This window comes from Wolffia australiana, chromosome 6, assembly GCF_029677425.1.
Source record: "Wolffia australiana isolate 7733 chromosome 6, ASM2967742v1".
In the NCBI taxonomy this organism is placed as follows: Eukaryota; Viridiplantae; Streptophyta; class Magnoliopsida; order Alismatales; family Araceae; genus Wolffia; species Wolffia australiana.
The window spans coordinates 11032536-11049234 of record NC_135840.1 but is presented as its reverse complement, the minus strand read 5'-3'; the positions used below and the strand labels follow the sequence as shown (position 1 = coordinate 11049234).

Here is a 16699-nt window from a genome sequence, read left to right as displayed (position 1 = left end):
AAATATGTAAAAATAATAATAATATATAGATTATGGTTGAGCAGTCAAGGACCGAGCCAAGGCCGCAACCGCAGGGGCCACCCGTAGCCGCAGCCAGGCTGTAGCTCCTCAAAGAGTCCAACAGGTAGATTTAGCCCAAGGCTGCCTGCGCCCAAGTCTGTAAATGTCATTTTAATTCATATCGTCTTCATTCGAGAGTTTATATACCACTTACAGTTTTTAAATAAATCAATATGGGACTACTAAAAATAGATGTTTCAAAAAACTATAGGCCAGGTTGGACAAATAAAAAAGGCGCAAATGAGCCTACGGACCACCGTATACACTGAATCATGAATAAAAAACTTGTGGACTTTGCACAGCCCGAGCCCAAGCGCAAGTCAGGATGGGCTTTTCTTAAAATCTAGGTTTTAATCTTGACATTTGATCTTCATTAAGAAAATCAAACGGTCAACATCACTGTGGATTTCATTAAATACTTTTCTTTTTATTTCAGGCAACAACTCAGGGGGATTGCCAACTTGGACGAGTCAAACATTAGCACGTGGACGATCCACACTAACGTGGCCTAGTGACTGTGCACGGTTCACCAAAATTGAAGAGGATCTATGGTTATGATCAATTCATAGACGTTGAACCCTCAAGGCGTGGAGCGAACAATCCAGGGGCACTATTGACTTCTTTTTCCACTTACCACCATCTCCATCGCCGCAGATGTTATCCCGGTGACAAGAAGGTAGATTTCCACCGAGTCATCATCGGCGACGCCAACGGAAAGGTCCCATATCGGTCAGGAAGGTCTTTAGACCATTCCTGACGTATAAAATGCTCTCAAAATTGCCTGAATAATAATCTATTGCCGCCGCATCCAAATCTATTTTATGAAATTAAAAAAAATACTGAGGAGAAGATCCTTCATCTTCTGCTCATTTCTCTTGGGTATCTCGGTCCACGGCGGTGACAGAGCCATGAACTGTAGGGAGAATAACAAGCGAGAAGAGTGGAAGAGGGAGAAGAATTCTTGAGCCAAACCAGGAGGAAGACGCCGTCGAGCCTGGAGATCTGAAGCCCACAATGATCATTAACTCGACGGCATAGTCTCATAAGTCTCGACTCTCACTCACCTAAACCTTATCTTGATTGAAAAAAATTTAAAAAGAATCAACCAAAAATATTATAGAATGCAATATTGTTCATTTGACCATTTCTTCAAACACGTGATGTGCTTGTTTTCAACACGAATTTTTAACTAGTTTTCTACATAGTTTTAAATCAAATAAAAAATATATACAAAAATACAATAAAATTTAGAAAGTTATACTTCCTAGTCTGTCAACCTCCTTGATAAAAATACATGAAAATTGATTTCGAGGCATTTTATATATAGTCTTCTTTTAGGCATTTTATCAAAAACCTTGTTTCCAAGGTTTGACTGTCAAATTTCTCCTACTAAATGACTTCTAAGAATTCCAAAAAATAGCCTAAAATCACTTATCAACCTCTACTGCCTCTATACAACTTTTGAAGTCGAAATAAAATATGTATGTGGAATCCCTTTTTACAAATTGAATATGAAAATATGAAAAACATTTGGGCTTCTCACGGCCGGGGCCGAAGCCCACGTCATCACAGGCTTTTCTTCTTCTATTATTTTCTTCTCTGTTCAGGCAACAGCTCAGCTATGAACGCAGACATGGATAAATAACATGTGAACGTGCGGCGGGTGGAGCTGACAAGACGATGCTGACTCGAAGAGGACCATCGAGCTTAAAGGGGTCTACGGCTACGATTTAATCGTAGCCGTTGAATCCCTAACACTTAGACCTAACAGTTCAGAGGCATCATCGACATTTTCCTCCTCCCATCGCCATCTCCATTGCTGGAGTCGTTATTTTTGCAACGAGAAGATGCATTTCTGCTGATTCATCACCAGAAACAACAACGAAATGGTTCCATACCAGTCACGAAGGTCGTTGAACCGTTCCTGACCTATAAAACCATTGAGAATTGCAATAAAAGGTATCTTTTCACCGCCGAATTCTCAATCCTTTTTTTAAAATAAAATTCCGAGGAGGGGAAATTCCTCCTTCTTTTCATTTTCCTTTTGATTCTTTTGATCGATGGCAATGACAGTGCCACAACTTGAACGGAGAACATAGAGAGAGTGAGAGAAAGAGTTGGAAGAACTTACCTGAAGGACGACACGGCCAGAGCGGGGTCAGGAGCCATCAAAGACTTCCTCCTGCTGCAGAAATCTGGCAATCACCTATCATTTACTTTTATATACATCTCTTGAAAAACTGGGATAAATCTTGAGTTTTCTTAGAAATTTTCACCGCAGATTCATTTTTGCAGTTCATCGAAAACCTTATGTGTTCAATCATTATTTTTCAATTTGCCTAATTTTCATTTTATCAATTTTATAAAATTAAAATCGTCTTACTCACACTTCTTTCGGGCATTCTGTTGAACACCTCATGGTTGTTCAACAGAAATACTCCTTATCTTCAATTTTCCACTTGGAAAAATCTACCTAGACTATACATAAAGCATATAAAATTTACTTAACTCATATATCCCTTAGATTTTGACCTCCGCTTAGGCATTTGGTCGAACACCTCTCGGGTGTTAGACTAAATCACACTTTTATACCCTTAAATTGACCCTTCAAAATAGTTTAAAGTACATAAAAAATATTAAGATATATTAACATAGTTATATTAACCATAGAATAAATAATATAACTATATAAGCCATACTCTGCTATTATATGCGATCTTGTATGAATATAAATATTTCTTAATTACTATAACTATCTACTTTATCCTCTCCTAATGCATCTCTATCTATGTAGCTTTTTCTACTACTTATTCTTTACTGTTATTAAACTACTTAGTTTTATTAAACACTTTTCTACTCTTTCAGTAACTATATTAATACCATCATTAACTATAAGGTCTTGTATCTCACTTCTTCAATACTCCTACTGTCCATAAAATATATATGCATATAATATCTGATCTCTCTTATATATTTATCTTCTTAAACTAATACTCCCTCTACCTATTAAATATTTTTGTCTTCTTGTATTCACTATATTTAGTATTATTATTGTTATATCTTATTAACTAAAAACTCACTTATTGAATACATTCTAAAGGCCAGTCCATATGGACACAACCTTACTCACTCTATCCATATGAGTACGTTTCTGTATTTCATCAAATTTATTCGATAGTAGGCATATGAAATTTAGAGCGAAAATTAAAATTAACATCGCTGTTTGCCTTCATCAATGATTTTAGTAAATTTACATGGATACACCCACTTAAAAAGAAATGTGATGTCTTACCTACATTTGAGTAATTTAAAAAACAAGTAGAGAATCAGTTCTGTACCAAATTAAATACTTTCAATCAGATTGGGGTGGAGGGTGTCAAACTCTTCATTCACTTTTTAAATGAAATGGAACTGTTCATAGAGTGGCATGTCAACACACACCTAAGGAAAATGGCAATACTTATAAAACAAACATAGACATCTGGTAGAAACAGCTTTAACCTTGCTTCACCAAGTCAGTATGGCAAGAAAATTCTAGGATGAAACAGTATCTACATCAATTTTTCTTATTATTCGAATGGCAACTCGCATTCTCTAAAATATGCTCCCTTTTGAAGTTCTTTTTGATATTCCTCCAAACTACTGTGATGCCGGACGTCGTCAAGACGTCGTCCGGTCGTCACCGAGGGTATGGACTCGGTATCGTATCGAGATCTCGTCGGACTACATCGGTCAACGTCGTCCGACTAATGCTAGTGGACAGATATAATGAGGATGATGTATGTATGAAAGCCCTGCTATCGTACGTGCGTGCGCCGAGGAGCGGGAGTGCCGTTCCAGAGATTGACAGGATCGCTATGAGTGAGGCCAGATGGACCTCTTGAACCTCGCCCGAGAGGGTCGAGGGCGAGTACGTCAGCGAACGGGGTAACCCCGCTGAAGTGCTCACACACGTCGGGCGAACCCCACTCGTACCGGGCAGGTAAGACTCTCGTGATAATTCGTCGTTTTCTCAACCTGTCCCGCTCACCTATACCTAACCCGAGTGCGGAGGAGGCAATACGAAGATGCACTGAAGAAGGTAAGAGACAAAGGTAACGCGGTAAGGGGGTACCTTCGTCGCGCTGGCGACGAATGTTTCGTAACAACTGAGATCCGAAGATAACTAGAGGACTGAGGGCGTTGTCGTCAAGCTGGCGCGGGGCGGCGGGGAGTTGTGTGGCGGCGGCGGAGCGGTGTGGTCCGCGAGGCGCCAAGCTGGACTCTTGGTGCCTGGCTGATGATTGATGGCACGGACAATTGCGGCGTGCGACGGGGATAACACGCAAACAAGCCCGGTGAAATGGGAACGTCTCACGATCGGGTGCTAAGGGAGCGCAAGCAGCGCTGGAGCACTGCACACTAACCAGCGCGGTGGGCCGCTGGGCGGCGATGAGCGAGCGGTGCGGCCATCCGCACGCGAACTAGGAGAACGGCCCCGGGTGGGTTCTGCAAGCACTGGCGTGGCCAAGGCTGAGCACGGCGTGGCCAAGCAACCCGTGCGGCGCATGAAGGCCTGTCGCACTTGACTGACCCGGTAGTGGTCAGCGGCAGGCACTACCCTCAGGTGCGCAAGGAGGGCCGAGTGGTGGCGAGCCGAGGCGTGACAACACGGGTGGAATATCGTCGCGTAGCCGGCGGCGAGGGCGCGACCGGCCGACAGAGCGTAGTCAGTCTGCGGTAGCGGGGTTCAACGGCGGCGGCGGTGAAATGGGCGATTGGTGGTGAGTCAAGGCGAGTCGACGGCAACTGGAAGAGGCATCCGGTAGTTGGCGGTAATGGCACGATCGGCGGACGGAACGCACTCGGCAGGTGGCGACGGAAGTCGCAGTTGCGGCAGAGACCGGCCGCGACGGCGTCGAAACCAGCGAGCGGCGGAGGTCGGCGGCGGCGGCGACGTAACCTGCGAGCGGCGGAGGTCGGCTGTGGCGGCGACGTAACCGGCGGGCAGCGGAGCACTCCTCTTCCTCCTCTCCTTTCTCTCTTCTCCTCCTTCCTCTTCTTCTTCTTCTTCTCTTCTTCTTCTTCTTCCTCTTCTTCTTCTTCTTCCTCTCTTCCACGAACGTGACCCTTCAACTTCTAGACGTTATAAATTTTCATGAAAATTCAAGGGTCACATGTTTTGGGCGCCCACCCCTCCTTATATAGGGTGGATGGAGATGGGCCCCCATAACAGCAAAAGGAAAAAGAAATAAGCTAGGCCTGTTAAGGCCCGCTAAAGTGCTGGGAGGGGAAGGAATCCTCATATGGGTTCTTCCCCTCCTTACAAAGGCAAAATGAAATGAAAGAAAACGAAGATAGGAAATAATCGCGGATAGGCCGAATGCTCCGGCGATATAGGTGGCTCGTCGTCATGCCAAGTATCGAAACCCGGGGTCGCGCGTCGATGCAGTGGCTCATCGTGTCGGCTGGATGCGTGTCGGTGGCGGGCTCGATGATGGTGCTGGCTCGTGTGAGGGCTCGATGATGTCCGGCGGTGCTGCGCCATCATACTGTTTAAGAACTTTGGATGTCTTTGCTTTCCATATTTGATACCCTATTCAAAACATAAATTAGATGACAGATCAAATAAATGTGTCTTTAGGGGCTATAGTACTTATCATATTGGATACATATGTCTATTCATCCATATGGGGGAGTTTTTCATATTTCGCCATGTTATTTTTTATGAAAATATTTTTCCATTTTCACATATTAAAATCAGTACTACTATCACTGGTCAATCCTTACAAACACACACAATCACTCATGTAATCACCTATTTTTATCAAACATCCCCTTCCAGATTGTTCTAACACTTGTGTAACACCTTCCTTAGAGCCCACTTCCTTTTCCATAGCTTCCAAAAACAAAACTTGATGCTTAGGATGGAATATGAATATAAAGTTCTTCTTGAAAATAATACTTTTTTTAGTTCTTTGGAATCCCAATTTGTATTCAATAGGATGTAAGTGAGTTTACAAACTCGATTACAAACCTTCTAGAGATATTGATCGCTATAAAACCCAAATAGTAGCCAAAGGATATAGTCAACAAGAAGGATTTGACTACTTTTAAACCTTCAGTCCTGTTATGAAACATACAACTATCAGACTGGTTTTTTCCATTGCCAGTAGTAAACATTGGAAAATGCATAAGTAGGATGTATCTAATGCTTTCTTACATGGTGACCTTCAGAAACTATCTATATGGACTCACCTCCAACATTTAGAGATCCTTAAAATCCAGACCCTATATGTTGACTTAAAACAAGCGCCGAGAGCCTTAACTTCTTTTCTTTTTACATTTGGGTTTCTTGGTTCACACACTTCTTTGTTTTACAAATCTGATCCCATTACACCCATTTTTTTTCTTGTTTATGTAGATAAGACTTAAATCATTTTCTCCGACCACTTAACAATTAATAAACTTCTTACAGATCTTCAAACACGGTTTGCCATTAAAGCTCTTGGCCCAGCAAATTTCTTTCTTGGTATTGAACTCATTCAACATAAAAAGGGATTTCTTTTGTCACAATATAGATACATCCACTCTCTATTGCAGTATGCAAAACTAGAACACAGCAAACCTGATATGCCAAAAATAGGGGTAAATTTTATGAAATTTTAAACCCTTGTCGTTGTCAATTTTAGCTTATACAATAAAATTTAAAAAAACTCACTTAAGATGTGTACTGGTAAGTGTGATTATCGTCCAAGGGAAGCTAGTAAGGAATTTAATTGATGTTCTTCTTGAATAACTTTAACCTAATTCGGGTTAATTTAATCTTCAACAAAGATCAAATTACCCTAATTAGAGGAGAAATTTAGAAAGGGGGGTCGAATAGATGAGAGGAACAAATAAGGGGCTATAAATTGAATTAATTGATCCAATTGAAAGGGTCAAAGAATTCAATTAGAGAGATTAAGAAGAAAATTTAGATTTGATTTGGTTGATTCTGTAGTTTTGGTAATTTAGGAACAACTACTCTATTGGATAATGGAATGGGAAATTCAATCTCCTAGAAAGTTAACCCCTTTTTATGTTTTTTTTAGTTTTCTTGAAATGCACTTGAAATATCTAGGTAAATCTCTCAATTTCTCCTCTCAATCCTAGTCAAGGCTTGTACATGCCGCTCAAGCCAAGCGATTTAGAAGTTCAGATAGAAATTAACAAGAACGATTAAGAGATCCAACTAACAACATCCAAAATACACCAAAAAAATTCAAATACAAAGAAGGAAAAGTGCCAAACAAGTTGATCCAAGCTGGAGTTCCTCTCCGTCTTGCAGTTGCGATAGACCATCTAGAATGACCCCCTCCTCTCAAATTTGGCATTTATACTTAGGTTTAATGGTAAAAATTACCATTTTACCCCTCATTAGTAATTAATTTTTATCCATCAATGTAGGCCTGATCTAAATGATCCAAATATAGATAGAGAGAGGGGATCAAGATGAGCAAATCCATAAATAAATCATCTCAATCGGACTTCAGGATCAAAAGTTATGAATAAATGAATTTAAACAAACTTTAGCCATTGGATTTCAATGCATTTATTAATTAGTTTTTTTCTAACCACGCAATATTGTGTCGTATTCTCATTGGCTTTTTCCGGTTTGATCTCTCAATGCCACGTACCCCCTGGCGAAAATAAAAACAAAGAAGAAAAAATCAAGAAAACTGGATTTATAAATTTAAAATGCCTATAACATGCGTTTCTCACAGCGATGACAAATAAAAAGCATCCACGTCACCGCCCATGTGTGCGCTTTGTATGCGCGGCACGGGGCGGTGAACTTACCGCCCGGTGGCAGCCATCACCAAGCACCGTCGGATTCTCCGTCGACGGCTGTGATGAGGCCACGTCGACGCCCGAAAAAACTGCCTGGCTATTTTGCATAAAAGTCTTTTAGAAAACGTGTACTTGCTGCTAGACGCTGCCCAAAAGTATTTGTGTACATGCCCTTCCGCGCTCTCTCTCCTCTAATTTTTTCCTGAAATCACAAAAATACTAAGAAAATTTTCAATTAAATCCCTGCCACTTTTACATAATGTGTCGATGCCACTACCGAGAGCTATGTTTACGGATATAATTGCAACTCATAATTATGAAAATCCCCTGAAAGAGTAAAAAATGCTTTAAAGCTTGTTTTCTACTTATATTTCCTCTTGAAAAATTCATTTGTCAATTAAATAAATCCCAAAAAATGCAATTAAATCCTAATAAATCCTTGAAAATTTCAGAAAATTCTAGAAAATTCAGTAATTCATCCCCGCAACAATTAACCTCAAAACTTAATTTTAAACGTGTCAATTTCATTTCAAAATAATTATTTCAAGCTCAAATAAATCCCCGAAAATTCATAAGATTAGCAGAAATTTAGGGAAAAATCAGAAATCACTTAAAGTTATTATTTTCATGTAAATATATGATAACAAACCCTTTTAAGCTTGTTACTTGCATAAAATTGCGCTAAATTGCTTGAAATAAAGACCGAAATTAGGGTGTTATCATATACCCTTTCCCACTCCACGTCCCTTAAGTTAACCCTCCATATCATCCACTTGTTCTGTTATGTTCAATTATTCTGATCATGAAGTTTAGTCGAATGTCTTCACTATCTCACTCTAATGAATCCTGACATAGATTTTACTGTTAACAGGTCTTCAATATCTCACTTTAATCGAAGGTCTTTAATATTTCATTTTAAGAGGACTCTTCAGTAAGAGAAATGCCACGTCAGTATTCTCATCGACCAATAGGACTCCATATAACAAAAGACTAGTTAGAATTGATCACCTACCTATACTTGTTATGAGAAGTAGTTGGTCAGGATTTAATAAGATAACATAGATGGTCAGGACTAAATCTAGAGAGGATACATTCTAGTTTATAGAATTAAATCTAGATAGGTTAATATAACAGTAAAGAAATCTAAAAGTCAGGATAACATTTATAAAGAAAGTTATAACCCTCAGGTTATAACTTCCTAAAAATATTCGTTAATATAACTATTAAATGATCCTTAAATACAAATCAACCTGTTCTTTGACATTAAGGAAATTCCAACAATCTTCAACTATTACATATTGTCTTCGCTCCCCTTTTTTTCTTCTATATCTGTTATTCTTCTTCTGATTCAATAACTTTTATACTAAGAACCTTCCCGTCAGGTAATTTTCCGTGTAACACACTTTGTGTAATCTGAATTACTGGCCATGGGCGATGAAGATGGAAGTAAATCTTGAAGCTTGTGTTATTTGAAATGTGATTACCAGTGTAGAGATGCCGAGGACAAAGGACCGTCAGTCTCTTTGCACAATTTTCAGCCATCAAAAAAGATATTATGTAGCAATTCAATCCCTAGAAGATGGGAAAATACGATTGGGATATATTCCCAATTTCAAAGCTTGGGGTGGAAAGTTTAATAGTACTATGTACAAGGATTGACAAGAGAGTTCAAAATTATTTCAGTTCCACAGTAGCACTTTCACTTAAAAATTTAGATATTATTATTGAATGAATCATGTATGTAATCCGTAGCAAATTGATTCGTTTCATGCTTCTATTGATGTCATTATGGATGACCTAGAATCCAACTGGCAGCTCACAAGATGCTCTCAAATATCCACACTACTATGCTCTATGAAATTCCCTCTAGATCACACATCATGACGAGGCAAGCACCTCCCTTTACACAGCTACTTGGAAGCTTCTATACCATTCCAGGAGCTTCAAGAACATTAGATTTGAACAAGTCAACCCTCACAAACCTCCACATTTGGCTTAGTCAACGCAACTACAAAAGGACTAGATCCTTGTGCTCTAATAATATTGAAGCATTTCTTTAACTTTGATGTTGGAATACTCTTGGTCAATACCATTCACAAAAATATGACATTTGTATCACATTATCTCTAACAATGTGCTCAGTCCTTTTATGGCGCATATCTTTGGTCAAATGTGTATCACATTGATTATTACAATGAACAGTAGATTCCTCCTGACATGAGTCTAGCTCTTCAACCAATGTTTCAAAACCTTTTTAAGTTACTTAATTTGGGATAGCTAAAGCTTATGCGCTACTCTGTTCCTTGAATTTCCATTCAAATATATTTTTTCTTGATCCTAAATATTTCATATCCAATTCATTGAACAGATTCTGTTTAAGCTTGTTGACTTGAGATATCTCTTTTTGCAGTAATTACAACATTCTCCACATAAAGCAGCGAGTAAATAAAAGAGATATTTGACAACCTCATAATATAAACATAATTGTACAGTTTGTTGTTTCCACATACATCTCTTGACATAAAATCATTCAATCTCTTATACTATAGTCTAGGAGATTTCTTTAGTCCATATTTCTTTAGCGAACAACAGTGGTTCTCCTTTCCATTGACTTCTAACTATTCTGGTTTCTTCAAGTAAAATTTCTTCATTATTTTCTCCATGAATAAAAGCAGCTTTGACATCCATTTACTCTATCTTCAAGTCATGGAATGGAACAAGAGAAAATAAGACACGAAAATTGGTGCACTTTACCATAGGAAATAAACACATCAGTGTAATAAAACCTCTCAACTTGAATATTAACTTATAGAACCAAACATGACTTTTATTTCTCTCATTCAACCGTTGAACTTTCACCTTTCTTCTTCAAACCCCATTTTCAACCAAGAGCTTGATTATCTTTAGGAGGCTTTAGAAGATCCATGTGTGATTTTTTATTAGAGTAGTCACGAGAATTACTTGACCATACATCCTGGGGAATTTTCAACTCAATAGTAGATGTTGCTGACCAGTTTATTGGGTAGCGTGCAGTTGAATCAGCTTCGGCCCAAAAAGCTTTACAAAGGCCAGCATTAAACAGCATGTAACAGGTTCTCTCAAGCAAGGGCTGATTATTTCTTTGAGCCACACTATCTTGTTGTTCTGTGCGAATAACTATACAGTGTCTAGCAATGCCCCATCCTTTAAAACGTTATCAAACATAGATGAGCAGAATTAAAAACCATCCTCTGTACACTGCCTCTTGATTTTCCTGTCTATCTGACTTTCATCAAGTGTCTTCCAGTTGTTAAATGCTTTAACATACATACACACACCTTCCATGAGAAATCATCAATAACAGTGAAACAATAATTAGCACCACCTTCTGAAGGAACTCAAGAAGGACTGGACACGTCGAAGTGGATATAGTCAAGTGTGCCTTGAGTTATATGAACTGTTGTAATGAAAACAGTTCTCTTTTGCTTCCCAAAATAAAATTTTCACACAACTCCATCTTGCGAACACCTTGACCACATAGGAAGCATCTGTAACTCGACATTTCCAATCCTTTTTGGCTCATATGCCCAATGTACCTATGCAATAGGATTGTGACATTCTTCTTTATTATTGGTATTTTACTCCAGAAAATTGATGATTATAGTACCCATAATATTATATATGCTGCAAGGTAATTGGGCTTTCAACCTAACAATCATACCTTTAGAGAAATTTAAGATAATTGTGTTCTCAATGAGATGTGGTTATTCTTCAAGTTAAGAGCATACCTGACCTAAATCAAAGTTATTGCAACACTATCATACATTTTGATAACAATCAAGACAACTCTTTCATGAAATGTTTCATAAATGAACAATTCTCTATTGGGTGTCACATGACACCAACATGCTGAATCCAAAATCCAATCATCTTTGAATATAATGGTGTAAACAGAAAGAACGATCACACTTTCCTCCCCCTTTGTGACATTTGCCTCCATCATATTGTCAGACTTCTGTGGATAATTTTGTTATGTGTTTTGTTGCTTATTTTGAAGTTTTTAAAATCAACCTTGATGTGTCCTTTATTTTTACAACTACTGCATGATCTATCCTTGTTTCTTGATTTTGATTTGGATCCATTTTTGTTTACTGCATCATGCCTCATTTCTTTAGGACTCCTTGGCACAAAAGCCTCAGAATCTTGACCTCTCCACTTCCACTTATGACCCCTTTATCTAAGATGTCCTTGGACAACAATGCAGCTTTCGCATATTTTATAGTGATTGAGTCACTTCAATAAATCAATGTTTCATGGAAATTGTTCGTGAAGCTGGTAATGATGAAGTAGTTCATGAGCTTGATCTTCATCATCTATATTGACAACAACATTATCCATGTTTGTGACAAAGGAGTTGAACTTCTCAATATCACATTTGATAGAAGCTTCCTGAGCCATTCTAAACATAATAAATTATTGCTTCAAGTAAACTTATAGTAAACATTTAGTCATCTACAATGACTCCAACTTGGGCCATAATCCTGCTAAAGTTTTTGCCCTGCAAACCTTTGTCAACACTCCATTAGATAGGGGCAATTGAATGACCTCTACTGAAATTCATTGCTTGATGATTTGGCGACGTAATAATCTGAGAAGATATGGAAAAACTGGATAAATTTAATAAAAGCAAAAGATATATTTTATGAATTATATAAAATAAATTCTTGTGTAAATTAATGTCAGATGAATAAAAAAACCAGAATTTCTGTAAAAAGTCAAATAAACCATTTTTAAAGGCTATTTTATTGCGTTAGACCACGATAACATGGAAATTCAATGACTTTGATTCATTTATGTGTTTAGTATCATTAAATTTCTACGGAAATTTACATGTACTTAGCTTAGTTACGGTATCACTTAATATGATATTAAAGTAATAACATATTACACTCAATATCTACACATGACATTGTATGTGGGCTTCCGTTATCAATCTACCTGATCTCCATTGCAAAAGTTGAACAATTGTGATGCAATCAAGGAAACAATTTCCGTACTAAGGCAGTCTGTACACACAAGCCATTGAAGGTCTTTCTTGCAATCATATGTTGACTTATATCTCCAACATTAACAGGAGGTACTACACATTTTAAATTCAGGTTCTTGATGATTTCTCAAACTGCATGTCCGTTTCCATGCTAATGTAAATGTCGGATGCTTTGAGTGCTTTCAATAAATTGAAAGCTTTCATTTGAATGGGAATAACTCAAGCATTAAGTGCTTGTAAATAGCCATGAACGGAGAATTATTGTCAAACTAATCATTATATTTTTGGTTTGTAAATATAAAAAACAATGAATTCCTTGACATAGAGTAGTAATTGGAATAATAGATATAATAATTATTCGCTTTGTTAGAAGTATGTGAAATGAGATGAGCTTGGGCATGGTAATATGGGTAGAAGCTTTAAATATTTGAGTGTATGTTTTAAATCGCCCGACTGCTACAAATCTAGTGGCATTGACCCCTTCCGACAAGTGAATATGCACAAAGCTTAATATTGAAGACTTTATATTGTTTGGCTCTATTACATGGGTGAATAATGTACATGGACATTGGAGGAAGTTGGACTACAAAATTCAATTAACACTCTCTATCGGTCATTATATATGCATCAAAGCCTACATATGTTATGCCCTAACTGTTCAGAGAAAACAATTATAGGACTTTAAAAACATGATAAAGAATTCACTAACTTAGGGAAAGGACAACTTCAAAGTTCTTTAAATCAGCCATTTGTCATGGAGTATGAAGAATTTCAGATCATTGAACAATCCGTTTCACAATAACCTACCACTAGTACTGATTGAATACACCATACTGGATTTCTTCAGGGAGACATTGGTGAAGTATCTGTTTAAGAGATGCATAGTAGAATAAGGAAATTAGTATAACAGATGAATACTCTGGGTTTGTTTGTGAAGAACCCACTAACTAAAAAGAAGGTGCAGGACACCAATCTTGACAAGCAGCCATTGAATATAATAGAGCCAAGCTTAAATAATGAAATATGGGAACTGATCTTCCATTTAGAAAACAACAAATCCATTATTTCAAAATGAATGTATTGGGTAAAAAGGATGGAAAATAAAAAAAAAATCCGATGAAAATCGTGATTTATGGTAAAAGGTCATTTCAGAAGAGTCTGAAATTCACCATGATGAAGTATTTTCCACTCTGGTCAGATAACTGCACTTTATACACAGGGTAATTGGAATATAGTTCACCTTGATCCTAAATCAACTTTTCTGAGTGTTAGCACCAAGAATGTTTCTTAGTAAAGCATTTATAACTAAACGCAAACACAGATATGTGTTGACAAATAAGAAATTGTTGCATAGACTTAAACAACCCCTTGAGTTTGATATTTAAGATTGGACTGAGCTTAAGTTATTTTGGATGCAAGATAAGTAAATTTGGATATGCACTTTATTAGAAACATGAAGCCAGTTTTTGTTTACTCGTGGGATATTTTGTGGGCGATTTCATTATAATTGGACCAAAAAAAACAAAAATTAAGGTTGATAATAAATAAATGATTCGTGTGAAGAAGAACCCAGCACACCCCAATTGGAGAAAAAAAGATAACGTCAGATACCACTTTTTCTCATACTGGTTAGTAGAAGGGAATATCAGTGTGTAAAACGTAAGAACAAAAAAAAACAGTTAGTTCATTTTTCACTAAATTTCATATAAGGTTAAGTTATGTTGAATTTGTTGTAAATATAGGTTTCCATAGATTGGATCAGGGACGAAATTAAAGGCATGTGATGATCCTAATGATCAGATGACCATCAAGAGGTATTTGGATTCCTCCTTTAGAAGGCGTGACCTTGAGACCATGATCACTGGACACATGCATGTAACCATTTTCTGGTTATGTAAAAGACTTGGACTAGAAGATAAGTTTTTCTTATGCACCAAACATATCAGTCAGCAGTTTGCCTATTAGTTTGCCTGTTTTTCTTTAAATAAGCTTGATCGCCTGATTGTGGAGAATCATGCTAGACCTTACAATATTGGGAGTTATGTGAACAGTTATTGGTCCACGAGGATTTTTGGGCGAGTTATAATAGAGAAACTGATATTTTTAGACAAACCCTTGAACTTATAAATACATAGAGTAATCGACATAATGACTTGTACAAGCATAAATTCATTGATAATTGACTTCTTAATGTTTTGTTGATTGTTCTTTGTGTTCATGCTGAGCGGCTTAAAGATTTTTTGAGTTCATCACTTGTTGATACTTGTCGCTCATGCAGAGTAGTTTAATAATCTCTCCCTCCTCTAACTATTTCTTTTACTGTCTTTGCCGGTCCCTATTACTCATCCTTCTTTTTAACGCTCATTTTCTCATTTATCTTCACTCCCTCACTTTCCTTATCTTCATAGTCAATCGCTTCCTAATACTATCTACCTATCCCACTCTCCCCCTTCCTCTCAAAGTCTATCCCCTTTACGATTTCCTCTCACTTATTATGTCTCTTTCCCTCTCTCTCTCTTCCTCTCAAAGTTTATCTCTCTTTTTCTTTTATGCACCCTTATTATCTCATACTCTCGGGCTTTCTCGTGATGTAACTTCCTCCCTATCATTGTCTTCTCTTCACCTCTTTATCATGTTGTCTTAATATTTCCATTTCCCTCTAGTCCGCTCCATTTATTCATATATCTCTTTCACTCTCTCAATGTATATCTATATTCTTATGAGCTATGGACTTAGCAATGACAAACTCAATGATTCAGATGTCCCTATTTTAATGTAAGTCAATGGTTCAAGAGTACCCAATCAAATTGTAGAACAGTCGAAGCCACAAAATCACGTTCCACTCAGAGAAAATCAATAATTATCCTTAACAAATAATTATCCCAAATTTAATTCATCACAAGTTATGTCAGATAAGATAGACAATAGTTTGATTAATCTGATGTTGAATGGCCTTGGTTCAGGTTGATCTATAGTCCCAATATAGGCTCTTGAAGGAAAAAGGGAGGACTTGGGAAACATGTATGAAGGGAGACGGATAGAAAAGTGACATAGAAGTTTAGTCGAGAAGGGATATAATGGTCAATATAATGAAAAGAATTGGCGGCTTTTGTTAGGACGTTGAATATAATAAATTAATCAGGTTTACAGGAGGAGATGATCGTGTTTAGCCTGGTGAAGTTATGTTGGGGGGTTGAATGTGAACTACAAGATAGGTTGAATAGGGTGAGTAAAACGATAAAGATGAAAATATGATTCCAACTAGAGACAAAATGGAGAGTGAGGGGTGTGACTTTGATGTTAAGTTAATGACGTCTAAGGCCAAATCCTCCAGTGGATGAGGGAAGAAGATAAGGTATTGAAAAAATCAAGACATGGAACTAAAAATGGCTGATCCCTCTTGAAGGAGTGATCAATGCAGATGCCTCTATGGTGTTGTTATAAACAGAATGTCACTTTCCGTAAAAACAAAATAACTCCTTATAGTAAAATTCATGGAATGCTGTTCTTTTAGATATGTAAACCACGCATTTTTAATAGGTTTATCTTAACCAATTTACATGTTTATTCCCTTTAAATTGGTTATATATCTGTGTTATCTTGAGAATGATATTTTGAATTAAATAATGTTTTCAGTACATATAATGCAATGTGTGATATCATATTATTAAACAAGTTAATATTTTGAGCCAAAATATGTTTTTTACTGAATTTGTTGGGATTTTATTCGAAGAGATATCATTTGTATGAAAAAATCAATAGACTGAGTTATTGAATTTTTGTATAGTATCAGAATTTGTT

General features: G+C 37.3%; 1 long non-coding RNA gene across 1 annotated transcript; it reads left to right on the top strand.

Moving 5' to 3' along the window:
* Positions 1 to 1753: 1753 nt before the first annotated feature.
* On the top strand, positions 1754 to 2357 carry LOC144704544 (uncharacterized). The gene is made up of 2 exons (XR_013581834.1): positions 1754 to 2019; positions 2134 to 2357. It is a non-coding gene; the product is annotated as an uncharacterized LOC144704544 (long non-coding RNA).
* The last annotated feature ends 14342 nt before the right edge of the window (positions 2358 to 16699 follow it).